At 38.3% G+C, this 14,494-nt stretch overlaps 1 protein-coding gene across 1 annotated transcript in view; it reads left to right on the top strand.

Moving 5' to 3' along the window:
• GATD3 (glutamine amidotransferase class 1 domain containing 3) overlaps positions 1-14,494 on the top strand; it is a 52,854-nt gene that overhangs the window by 24,567 nt on the left and 13,793 nt on the right. The window lies entirely within an intron of this gene.

The raw sequence follows: 14,494 nt of genomic DNA, 5'->3' as shown, positions 1-14,494 counted from the left end.
GTAATATGCTGTGTATGAGCACAGGGTATATCCTATGTACTGGTATATACAGTAATATGCTGTGTATGAGCCCAGAGTATATCCCATGTACTGGTATGTACAGTAATATGCTGTGTATGAGCCCAGAGTATATCCTATGTACTGCTATATACAGTAATATGCTGTGTATGAGCCCATAGTATATCCTATGTACTGGTATATACAGTAATATGCTGTGTATGAGCCCAGAGTATATCCTATGTACTGGTATATACAGTAATATGCTGTGTATGAGCCCAGAGTATATCCCATGTACTGGTATATACAGTAATATGCTGTGTATGAGCACAGGGTATATCCTATGTACTGGTATATACAGTAATATGCTGTGTATGAGCCCATAGTATATCCTATGTACTGGTATGTACAGTAATATGCTGTGTATGAGCCCAGAGTATATCCTATGTACTGGTATATACAGTATATGCTGTGTATGAGCCCAGAGTATATCCTATGTACTGGTATATACAGTAATATGCTGTGTATGAGCCCAGAGTATATCCTATGTACTGGTATGTACAGTAATATGCTGTGTATGACCCCAGAGGATATCCCATGTACTGGTATGTACAGTAATATGCTGTGTATGAGCCCATAGTATATCCCATGTACTGGTATGTACAGTAATATGCTGTGTATGAGCCCAGAGCATATCCTATGTACTGGTATGTACAGTAATATGCTGTGTATGAGCCCAGAGCATATCCTATGTACTGGTATGTACAGTAATATGCTGTGTATGACCCCAGAGCATATCCCATGTACTGGTATGTACAGTAATATGCTGTGTATGAGCCCATAGTATATCCCATGTACTGGTATGTACAGTAATATGCTGTGTATGAGCCCATAGTATATCCATGTACTGGTATGTACAGTAATATGCTGTGTATGAGCCCAGAGTATATCCTATGTACTGGTATGTACAGTAATATGCTGGGTATGAGCCCATAGTATATCCCATGTACTGGTATGTACAGTAATATACTGTGTATGAGCCCAGAGTATATCCTATGTACTGGTATATACAGTAATATGCTGTGTATGAGCCCATAGTATATCCTATGTACTGGTATATACAGTAATATGCTGTGTATGAGCCCAGAGTATATCCTATGTACTGGTATATACAGTAATATGCTGTGTATGAGCTTAGAGTATATCCTATGTACTGGTATATACAGTAATATGCTGTGTATGAGCCCATAGTATATCCCATGTACTGGTATATACAGTAATATGCTGTGTATGAGCCCAGAGTATATCCCATGTACTGGTATGTACAGTAATATGCTGTGTATGAGCCCCAGAGTATATCCTATGTACTGGTATGTACAGTAATATGCTGTGTATGAGCCCAGAGTATATCCTATGTACTGGTATATACAGTAATATGCTGTGTATGAGCCCAGAGTATATCCCATGTACTGGTATATACAGTAATATGCTGTGTATGAGCACAGGGTATATCCTATGTACTGGTATATACAGTAATATGCTGTGTATGAGCCCATAGTATATCCTATGTACTGGTATGTACAGTAATATGCTGTGTATGAGCCCAGAGTATATCCTATGTACTGGTATATACAGTAATATGCTGTGTATGAGCACAGGGTATATCCTATGTACTGGTATATACAGTAATATGCTGTGTATGAGCCCAGAGTATATCCCATGTACTGGTATATACAGTAATATGCTGTGTATGAGCACAGGGTATATCCTATGTACTGGTATATACAGTAATATGCTGTGTATGAGCCCATAGTATATCCTATGTACTGGTATGTACAGTAATATGCTGTGTATGAGCCCAGAGTATATCCTATGTACTGGTATATACAGTAATATGCTGTGTATGACCCCAGAGCATATCCCATGTACTGGTATGTACAGTAATATGCTGTGTATGAGCCCATAGTATATCCCATGTACTGGTATGTACAGTAATATGCTGTGTATGAGCCCAGAGTATATCCTATGTACTGGTATATACAGTAATATGCTGTGTATGAGCTTAGAGTATATCCCATGTACTGGTATATACAGTAATATGCTGTGTATGAGCCCATAGTATATCCCATGTACTGGTATATACAGTAATATGCTGTATATGAGCACAGGGTATATCCTATGTACTGGTATATACAGTAATATGCTGTGTATGAGCCCAGAGTATATCCTATGTACTGGTATATACAGTAATATGCTGTGTATGAGCTTAGAGTATATCCTATGTACTGGTATATACAGTAATATGCTGTGTATGAGCCCATAGTATATCCCATGTACTGGTATATTACAGTAATATGCTGTGTATGAGCCCAGAGTATATCCCATGTACTGGTATGTACAGTAATATGCTGTGTATGAGCCCAGAGTATATCCTATGTACTGGTATGTACAGTAATATGCTGTGTATGAGCCAGAGTATATCCTATGTACTGGTATATACAGTAATATGCTGTGTATGAGCCCAGAGTATATCCCATGTACTGGTATATACAGTAATATGCTGTGTATGAGCCCAGAGTATATCCCATGTACTGGTATATACAGTAATATGCTGGGTATGAGCCCAGAGTATATCCTATGTACTGGTATGTACAGTAATATGCTGTGTATGAGCCCAGAGTATATCCTATGTACTGGTATATACAGTAATATGCTGTGTATGAGCCCAGAGTATATCCCATGTACTGGTATATACAGTAATATGCTGTGTATGAGCCCAGCGTATATCCTATGTACTGCTATATACAGTAATATGCTGGGTATGAGCCCAGAGTATATCCTATGTACTGGTATATACAGTAATATGCTGGGTATGAGCACAGGGTATATCCTATGTACTGGTATATACAGTAATATGCTGTGTATGAGCCCAGAGTATATCCTATGTACTGGTATATACAGTAATATGCTGTGTATGAGCCCAGAGTATATCCTATGTACTGGTATATACAGTAATATGCTGTGTATGAGCCCAGCGTATATCCTATGTACTGCTTATATACAGTAATATGCTGGGTATGAGCCCAGAGTATATCCTATGTACTGCTATATACAGTAATATGCTGGGTATGAGCACAGGGGTATATCCTATGTACTGGTATATACAGTAATATGCTGTGTATGAGCCCAGAGTATATCCTATGTACTGGTATATACAGTAATATGCTGTTTATGAGCCCAGAGTATATCCTATGTACTGGTATATACAGTAATATGCTGTGTATGAGCCCAGAGTATATCCTATGTACTGGTATATACAGTAATATGCTGTGTATGAGCCCATAGTATATCCTATGTACTGGTATATACAGTAATATGCTGTGTATGAGCCCAGAGTATATCCTATGTACTGGTATATACAGTAATATGCTGTGTATGAGCCCAGAGTATATCCTATGTACTGGTATGTACAGTAATATGCTGTGTATGACCCCAGAGCATATCCCATGTACTGGTATGTACAGTAATATGCTGTGTATGAGCCCAGAGTATATCCTATGTACTGGTATGTACAGTAATATGCTGTGTATGAGCCCAGAGTATATCCTATGTACTGGTATGTACAGTAATATGCTGTGTATGACCCCAGAGCATATCCCATGTACTGGTATGTACAGTAATATGCTGTGTATGAGCCCATAGTATATCCCATGTACTGGTATGTACAGTAATATGCTGTGTATGAGCCCAGAGTATATCCTATGTACTGGTATATACAGTAATATGCTGTGTATGAGCTTAGAGTATATCCTATGTACTGGTATATACAGTAATATGCTGTGTATGAGCACAGGGTATATCCTATGTACTGGTATATACAGTAATATGCTGTGTATGAGCCCAGAGTATATCCTATGTACTGGTATATACAGTAATATGCTGTGTATGAGCTTAGAGTATATCCTATGTACTGGTATATACAGTAATATGCTGTGTATGAGCCCATAGTATATCCCATGTACTGGTATATACAGTAATATGCTGTGTATGAGCCCAGAGTATATCCCATGTACTGGTATGTACAGTAATATGCTGTGTATGAGCCCAGAGTATATCCTATGTACTGGTATGTACAGTAATATGCTGTGTATGAGCCCAGAGTATATCCTATGTACTGGTATATACAGTAATATGCTGTGTATGAGCCCAGAGTATATCCCATGTACTGGTATATACAGTAATATGCTGTGTATGAGCCCAGAGTATATCCCATGTACTGGTATATACAGTAATATGCTGGGTATGAGCCCAGAGTATATCCTATGTACTGGTATGTACAGTAATATGCTGTGTATGAGCCCAGAGTATATCCTATGTACTGGTATATACAGTAATATGCTGTGTATGAGCCCAGAGTATATCCCATGTACTGGTATATACAGTAATATGCTGTGTATGAGCCCAGCGTATATCCTATGTACTGCTATATACAGTAATATGCTGGGTATGAGCCCAGAGTATATCCTATGTACTGCTATATACAGTAATATGCTGGGTATGAGCACAGGGTATATCCTATGTACTGGTATATACAGTAATATGCTGTGTATGAGCCCAGAGTATATCCTATGTACTGGGTATATACAGTAATATGCTGTGTATGAGCCCAGAGTATATCCTATGTACTGGTATATACAGTAATATGCTGTGTATGAGCCCAGCGTATATCCTATGTACTGCTATATACAGTAATATGCTGGGTATGAGCCCAGAGTATATCCTATGTACTGCTATATACAGTAATATGCTGGGTATGAGCCCATAGTATATCCCATGTACTGGTATATACAGTAATATGCTGTGTATGAGCCCAGAGTATATCCCATGTACTGGTATGTACAGTAATATGCTGTGTATGAGCTTAGAGTATATCCTATGTACTGGTATGTACAGTAATATGCTGTGTATGAGCTTAGAGTATATCCTATGTACTGGTATATACAGTAATATGCTGTGTATGAGCCCATAGTATATCCCATGTACTGGTATATACAGTAATATGCTGTGTATGAGCCCAGAGTATATCCCATGTACTGGTATGTACAGTAATATGCTGTGTATGAGCCCAGAGTATATCCTTTGTACTGGTATGTACAGTAATATGCTGTGTATGAGCCCAGAGTATATCCTATGTACTGGTATATACAGTAATATGCTGTGTATGAGCCCAGAGTATATCCCATGTACTGGTATATACAGTAATATGCTGTGTATGAGCCCAGCGTATATCCTATGTACTGCTATATACAGTAATATGCTGGGTATGAGCCCAGAGTATATCCTATGTACTGCTATATACAGTAATATGCTGGGTATGAGCACAGGGTATATCCTATGTACTGGTATATACAGTAATATGCTGTGTATGAGCCCAGAGTATATCCTATGTACTTGGTATATACAGTAATATGCTGTGTATGAGCCCAGAGTATATCCTATGTACTGGTATATACAGTAATATGCTGTGTATGAGCCCAGCGTATATCCTATGTACTGCTATATACAGTAATATGCTGGGTATGAGCCCAGAGTATATCCTATGTACTGCTATATACAGTAATATGCTGGGTATGAGCACAGGGTATATCCTATGTACTGGTATATACAGTAATATGCTGTGTATGAGCCCAGAGTATATCCTATGTACTGGTATATACAGTAATATGCTGGGTATGAGCCCAGAGTATATCCTATGTACTGGTATATACAGTAATATGCTGTGTATGAGCCCAGAGTATATCCTATGTACTGGTATATACAGTAATATGCTGTGTATGAGCCCATAGTATATCCTATGTACTGGTATATACAGTAATATGCTGTGTATGAGCCCAGAGTATATCCCATGTACTGGTATGTACAGTAATATGCTGTGTATGAGCCCAGAGTATATCCTATGTACTGGTATGTACAGTAATATGCTGTGTATGAGCCCAGAGTATATCCTATGTACTGGTATATACAGTAATATGCTGTGTATGAGCCCAGAGTATATCCCATGTACTGGTATATACAGTAATATGCTGTGTATGAGCCCAGAGTATATCCCATGTACTGGTATATACAGTAATATGCTGGGTATGAGCCCAGAGTATATCCTATGTACTGGTATGTACAGTAATATGCTGTGTATGAGCCCAGAGTATATCCTATGTACTGGTATATACAGTAATATGCTGTGTATGAGCCCAGAGTATATCCCATGTACTGGTATATACAGTAATATGCTGTGTATGAGCCCAGCGTATATCCTATGTACTGCTATATACAGTAATATGCTGGGTATGAGCCCAGAGTATATCCTATGTACTGCTATATACAGTAATATGCTGGGTATGAGCACAGGGTATATCCTATGTACTGGTATATACAGTAATATGCTGTGTATGAGCCCAGAGTATATCCTATGTACTGGTATATACAGTAATATGCTGTGTATTCTGTGTATGAGCCCAGAGTATATCCTATGTACTGGTATATACAGTAATATGCTGTGTATGAGCCCAGCGTATATCCTATGTACTGCTATATACAGTAATATGCTGGGTATGAGCCCAGAGTATATCCTATGTACTGCTATATACAGTAATATGCTGGGTATGAGCACAGGGTATATCCTATGTACTGGTATATACAGTAATATGCTGTGTATGAGCCCAGAGTATATCCTATGTACTGGTATATACAGTAATATGCTGGGTATGAGCCCAGAGTATATCCTATGTACTGGTATATACAGTAATATGCTGTGTATGAGCCCAGAGTATATCCTATGTACTGGTATATACAGTAATATGCTGTGTATGAGCCCATAGTATATCCTATGTACTGGTATATACAGTAATATGCTGTGTATGAGCCCAGAGTATATCCTATGTACTGGTATATACAGTAATATGCTGTGTATGAGCCCAGAGTATATCCTATGTACTGGTATATACAGTAATATGCTGTGTATGAGCCCAGAGTATATCCTATGTACTGGTATGTACAGTAATATGCTGTGTATGACCCCAGAGCATATCCCATGTACTGGTATGTACAGTAATATGCTGTGTATGAGCCCATAGTATATCCCATGTACTGGTATGTACAGTAATATGCTGTGTATGAGCCCAGAGTATATCCTATGTACTGGTATATACAGTAATATGCTGTGTATGAGCTTAGAGTATATCCTATGTACTGGTATATACAGTAATATGCTGTGTATGAGCCCATAGTATATCCCATGTACTGGTATATACAGTAATATGCTGTGTATGAGCACAGGGTATATCCTATGTACTGGTATATACAGTAATATGCTGTGTATGAGCCCAGAGTATATCCTATGTACTGGTATATACAGTAATATGCTGTGTATGAGCTTAGAGTATATCCTATGTACTGGTATATACAGTAATATGCTGTGTATGAGCCCATAGTATATCCCATGTACTGGTATATACAGTAATATGCTGTGTATGAGCCCAGAGTATATCCCATGTACTGGTATGTACAGTAATATGCTGTGTATGAGCCCAGAGTATATCCTATGTACTGGTATGTACAGTAATATGCTGTGTATGAGCCCAGAGTATATCCTATGTACTGGTATATACAGTAATATGCTGTGTATGAGCCCAGAGTATATCCCATGTACTGGTATATACAGTAATATGCTGTGTATGAGCACAGGGTATATCCTATGTACTGGTATATACAGTAATATGCTGTGTATGAGCCCATAGTATATCCTATGTACTGGTATGTACAGTAATATGCTGTGTATGAGCCCAGAGTATATCCTATGTACTGGTATATACAGTAATATGCTGTGTATGAGCACAGGGTATATCCTATGTACTGGTATATACAGTAATATGCTGTGTATGAGCCCAGAGTATATCCCATGTACTGGTATATACAGTAATATGCTGTGTATGAGCACAGGGTATATCCTATGTACTGGTATATACAGTAATATGCTGTGTATGAGCCCATAGTATATCCTATGTACTGGTATGTACAGTAATATGCTGTGTATGAGCCCAGAGTATATCCTATGTACTGGTATATACAGTAATATGCTGTGTATGAGCACAGGGTATATCCTATGTACTGGTATATACAGTAATATGCTGTGTATGAGCCCAGAGTATATCCCATGTACTGGTATATACAGTAATATGCTGTGTATGAGCACAGGGTATATCCTATGTACTGGTATATACAGTAATATGCTGTGTATGAGCCCAGAGTATATCCCATGTACTGGTATGTACAGTAATATGCTGTGTATGAGCCCAGAGTATATCCTATGTACTGCTATATACAGTAATATGCTGTGTATGAGCCCATAGTATATCCTATGTACTGGTATATACAGTAATATGCTGTGTATGAGCCCAGAGTATATCCTATGTACTGGTATATACAGTAATATGCTGTGTATGAGCCCAGAGTATATCCCATGTACTGGTATATACAGTAATATGCTGTGTATGAGCACAGGGTATATCCTATGTACTGGTATATACAGTAATATGCTGTGTATGAGCCCATAGTATATCCTATGTACTGGTATGTACAGTAATATGCTGTGTATGAGCCCAGAGTATATCCTATGTACTGGTATATACAGTATATGCTGTGTATGAGCCCAGAGTATATCCTATGTACTGGTATATACAGTAATATGCTGTGTATGAGCCCAGAGTATATCCTATGTACTGGTATGTACAGTAATATGCTGTGTATGACCCCAGAGGATATCCCATGTACTGGTATGTACAGTAATATGCTGTGTATGAGCCCATAGTATATCCCATGTACTGGTATGTACAGTAATATGCTGTGTATGAGCCCAGAGCATATCCTATGTACTGGTATGTACAGTAATATGCTGTGTATGAGCCCAGAGCATATCCTATGTACTGGTATGTACAGTAATATGCTGTGTATGACCCCAGAGCATATCCCATGTACTGGTATGTACAGTAATATGCTGTGTATGAGCCCATAGTATATCCCATGTACTGGTATGTACAGTAATATGCTGTGTATGAGCCCATAGTATATCCCATGTACTGGTATGTACAGTAATATGCTGTGTATGAGCCCAGAGTATATCCTATGTACTGGTATGTACAGTAATATGCTGGGTATGAGCCCATAGTATATCCCATGTACTGGTATGTACAGTAATATACTGTGTATGAGCCCAGAGTATATCCTATGTACTGGTATATACAGTAATATGCTGTGTATGAGCCCATAGTATATCCTATGTACTGGTATATACAGTAATATGCTGTGTATGAGCCCAGAGTATATCCTATGTACTGGTATATACAGTAATATGCTGTGTATGAGCTTAGAGTATATCCTATGTACTGGTATATACAGTAATATGCTGTGTATGAGCCCATAGTATATCCCATGTACTGGTATATACAGTAATATGCTGTGTATGAGCCCAGAGTATATCCCATGTACTGGTATGTACAGTAATATGCTGTGTATGAGCCCAGAGTATATCCTATGTACTGGTATGTACAGTAATATGCTGTGTATGAGCCCAGAGTATATCCTATGTACTGGTATATACAGTAATATGCTGTGTATGAGCCCAGAGTATATCCCATGTACTGGTATATACAGTAATATGCTGTGTATGAGCACAGGGTATATCCTATGTACTGGTATATACAGTAATATGCTGTGTATGAGCCCATAGTATATCCTATGTACTGGTATGTACAGTAATATGCTGTGTATGAGCCCAGAGTATATCCTATGTACTGGTATATACAGTAATATGCTGTGTATGAGCACAGGGTATATCCTATGTACTGGTATATACAGTAATATGCTGTGTATGAGCCCATAGTATATCCTATGTACTGGTATGTACAGTAATATGCTGTGTATGAGCCCAGAGTATATCCTATGTACTGGTATGTACAGTAATATGCTGTGTATGAGCACAGGGTATATCCTATGTACTGGTATATACAGTAATATGCTGTGTATGAGCCCAGAGTATATCCCATGTACTGGTATATACAGTAATATGCTGTGTATGAGCACAGGGTATATCCTATGTACTGGTATATACAGTAATATGCTGTGTATGAGCCCATAGTATATCCTATGTACTGGTATGTACAGTAATATGCTGTGTATGAGCCCAGAGTATATCCTATGTACTGGTATATACAGTAATATGCTGTGTATGAGCACAGGGTATATCCTATGTACTGGTATATACAGTAATATGCTGTGTATGAGCCCAGAGTATATCCCATGTACTGGTATATACAGTAATATGCTGTGTATGAGCACAGGGTATATCCTATGTACTGGTATATACAGTAATATGCTGTGTATGAGCCCATAGTATATCCTATGTACTGGTATGTACAGTAATATGCTGTGTATGAGCCCAGAGTATATCCTATGTACTGGTATATACAGTAATATGCTGTGTATGAGCCCATAGTATATCCTATGTACTGGTATGTACAGTAATATGCTGTGTATGAGCCCAGAGTATATCCTATGTACTGGTATATACAGTAATATGCTGTGTATGAGCACAGGGTATATCCTATGTACTGGTATATACAGTAATATGCTGTGTATGAGCCCATAGTATATCCTATGTACTGGTATGTACAGTAATATGCTGTGTATGAGCCCAGAGTATATCCTATGTACTGGTATGTACAGTAATATGCTGTGTATGAGCACAGGGTATATCCTATGTACTGGTATATACAGTAATATGCTGTGTATGAGCCCAGAGTATATCCCATGTACTGGTATATACAGTAATATGCTGTGTATGAGCACAGGGTATATCCTATGTACTGGTATATACAGTAATATGCTGTGTATGAGCCCATAGTATATCCTATGTACTGGTATGTACAGTAATATGCTGTGTATGAGCCCAGAGTATATCCTATGTACTGGTATGTACAGTAATATGCTGTGTATGAGCACAGGGTATATCCTATGTACTGGTATATACAGTAATATGCTGTGTATGAGCCCAGAGTATATCCCATGTACTGGTATATACAGTAATATGCTGTGTATGAGCACAGGGTATATCCTATGTACTGGTATATACAGTAATATGCTGTGTATGAGCCCATAGTATATCCTATGTACTGGTATGTACAGTAATATGCTGTGTATGAGCCCAGAGTATATCCTATGTACTGGTATATACAGTATATGCTGTGTATGAGCCCAGAGTATATCCCATGTACTGGTATGTACAGTAATATGCTGTGTATGAGCCCAGAGTATATCCTATGTACTGCTATATACAGTAATATGCTGTGTATGAGCCCATAGTATATCCTATGTACTGGTATATACAGTAATATGCTGTGTATGAGCCCAGAGTATATCCTATGTACTGGTATATACAGTAATATGCTGTGTATGAGCCCAGAGTATATCCCATGTACTGGTATATACAGTAATATGCTGTGTATGAGCACAGGGTATATCCTATGTACTGGTATATACAGTAATATGCTGTGTATGAGCCCATAGTATATCCTATGTACTGGTATGTACAGTAATATGCTGTGTATGAGCCCAGAGTATATCCTATGTACTGGTATATACAGTATATGCTGTGTATGAGCCCAGAGTATATCCTATGTACTGGTATATACAGTAATATGCTGTGTATGAGCCCAGAGTATATCCTATGTACTGGTATGTACAGTAATATGCTGTGTATGACCCCAGAGGATATCCCATGTACTGGTATGTACAGTAATATGCTGTGTATGAGCCCATAGTATATCCCATGTACTGGTATGTACAGTAATATGCTGTGTATGAGCCCAGAGTATATCCTATGTACTGGTATGTACAGTAATATGCTGTGTATGAGCCCAGAGCATATCCTATGTACTGGTATGTACAGTAATATGCTGTGTATGAGCCCAGAGCATATCCTATGTACTGGTATGTACAGTAATATGCTGTGTATGACCCCAGAGCATATCCCATGTACTGGTATGTACAGTAATATGCTGTGTATGAGCCCATAGTATATCCCATGTACTGGTATGTACAGTAATATGCTGTGTATGAGCCCAGAGTATATCCTATGTACTGGTATGTACAGTAATATGCTGGGTATGAGCCCATAGTATATCCCATGTACTGGTATGTACAGTAATATACTGTGTATGAGCCCAGAGTATATCCTATGTACTGGTATATACAGTAATATGCTGTGTATGAGCCCATAGTATATCCTATGTACTGGTATGTACAGTAATATGCTGTGTATGAGCCCAGAGTATATCCTATGTACTGCTATATACAGTAATATGCTGTGTATGAGCCCAGAGTATATCCTATGTACTGGTATATACAGTAATATGCTGTGTATGAGCACAGGGTATATCCTAAGTAATGGTATATACAGTAATATGCTGTGTATGAGCCCAGAGTATATCCTATGTACTGGTATGTACAGTAATATGCTGTGTATGAGCACAGGGTATATCCTATGTACTGGTATGTACAGTAATATGCTGTGTATGAGCCCAGAGTATATCCTATGTACTGGTATGTACAGTAATATGCTGTGTATGAGCCCAGAGTATATCCTATGTACTGGTATGTACAGTAATATGCTGTGTATGAGCCCAGAGTATATCCTATGTACTGGTATGTACAGTAATATGCTGTGTATGAGCCCAGAGTATATCCCATGTACTGGTATGTACAGTAATATGCTGTGTATGAGCCCATAGTATATCCTATGTACTGGTATATACAGTAATATGCTGTGTATGAGCCCATAGTATATCCTATGTACTGGTATATACAGTAATATGCTGTGTATGAGCCCAGAGTATATCCTATGTACTGGTATATACAGTAATATGCTGTGTATGAGCACAGGGTATATCCTATGTACTGGTATATACAGTAATATGCTGTGTATGAGCCCAGAGTATATCCCATGTACTGGTATATACAGTAATATGCTGTGTATGAGCACAAGGTATATCCTATGTACTGGTATATACAGTAATATGCTGTGTATGAGCCCATAGTATATCCTATGTACTGGTATGTACAGTAATATGCTGTGTATGAGCCCAGAGTATATCCTATGTACTGGTATATACAGTAATATGCTGTGTATGAGCACAGGGTATATCCTATGTACTGGTATATACAGTAATATGCTGTGTATGAGCCCAGAGTATATCCCATGTACTGGTATATACAGTAATATGCTGTGTATGAGCACAGGGTATATCCTATGTACTGGTATATACAGTAATATGCTGTGTATGAGCCCATAGTATATCCTATGTACTGGTATGTACAGTAATATGCTGTGTATGAGCCCAGAGTATATCCTATGTACTGGTATATACAGTAATATGCTGTGTATGAGCACAGGGTATATCCTATGTACTGGTATATACAGTAATATACTGTGTATGAGCCCAGAGTATATCCCATGTACTGGTATATACAGTAATATGCTGTGTATGAGCACAGGGTATATCCTATGTACTGGTATATACAGTAATATGCTGTGTATGAGCCCAGAGTATATCCCATGTACTGGTATATACAGTAATATGCTGTGTATGAGCACAGGGTATATCCTATGTACTGGTATATACAGTAATATGCTGTGTATGAGCCCATGGTATATCCTATGTACTGGTATGTACAGTAATATGCTGTGTATGAGCCCAGAGTATATCCTATGTACTGGTATATACAGTATATGCTGTGTATGAGCCCAGAGTATATCCTATGTACTGGTATATACAGTAATATGCTGTGTATGAGCCCAGAGTATATCCTATGTACTGGTATGTACAGTAATATGCTGTGTATGACCCCAGAGCATATCCCATGTACTGGTATGTACAGTAATATGCTGTGTATGAGCCCATAGTATATCCCATGTACTGGTATGTACAGTAATATGCTGTGTATGAGCCCAGAGTATATCCTATGTACTGGTATGTACAGTAATATGCTGTGTATGAGCCCAGAGTATATCCTATGTACTGGTATGTACAGTAATATGCTGTGTATGACCCCAGAGCATATCCCATGTACTGGTATGTACAGTAATATGCTGTGTATGAGCCCATAGTATATCCCATGTACTGGTATGTACAGTAATATGCTGTGTATGAGCCCAGAGTATATCCTATGTACTGGTATGTACAGTAATATGCTGGGTATGAGCCCATAGTATATCCCATGTACTGGTATGTACAGTAATATACTGTGTATGAGCCCAGAGTATATCCTATGTACTGGTATTTACAGTAATATGCTGTGTATGAGCCCATAGTATATCCTATGTACTGGTATGTACAGTAATATGCTGTGTATGAGCCCAGAGTATATCCTATGTACTGCTATATACAGT

Source organism: Mixophyes fleayi, chromosome 2 (assembly GCF_038048845.1).
Source record: "Mixophyes fleayi isolate aMixFle1 chromosome 2, aMixFle1.hap1, whole genome shotgun sequence".
Lineage (NCBI taxonomy): Eukaryota > Metazoa > Chordata > Amphibia > Anura > Limnodynastidae > Mixophyes > Mixophyes fleayi.
Note: the sequence above shows the minus strand (reverse complement) of the source record. Positions and strands in the feature narration are given on the sequence as shown.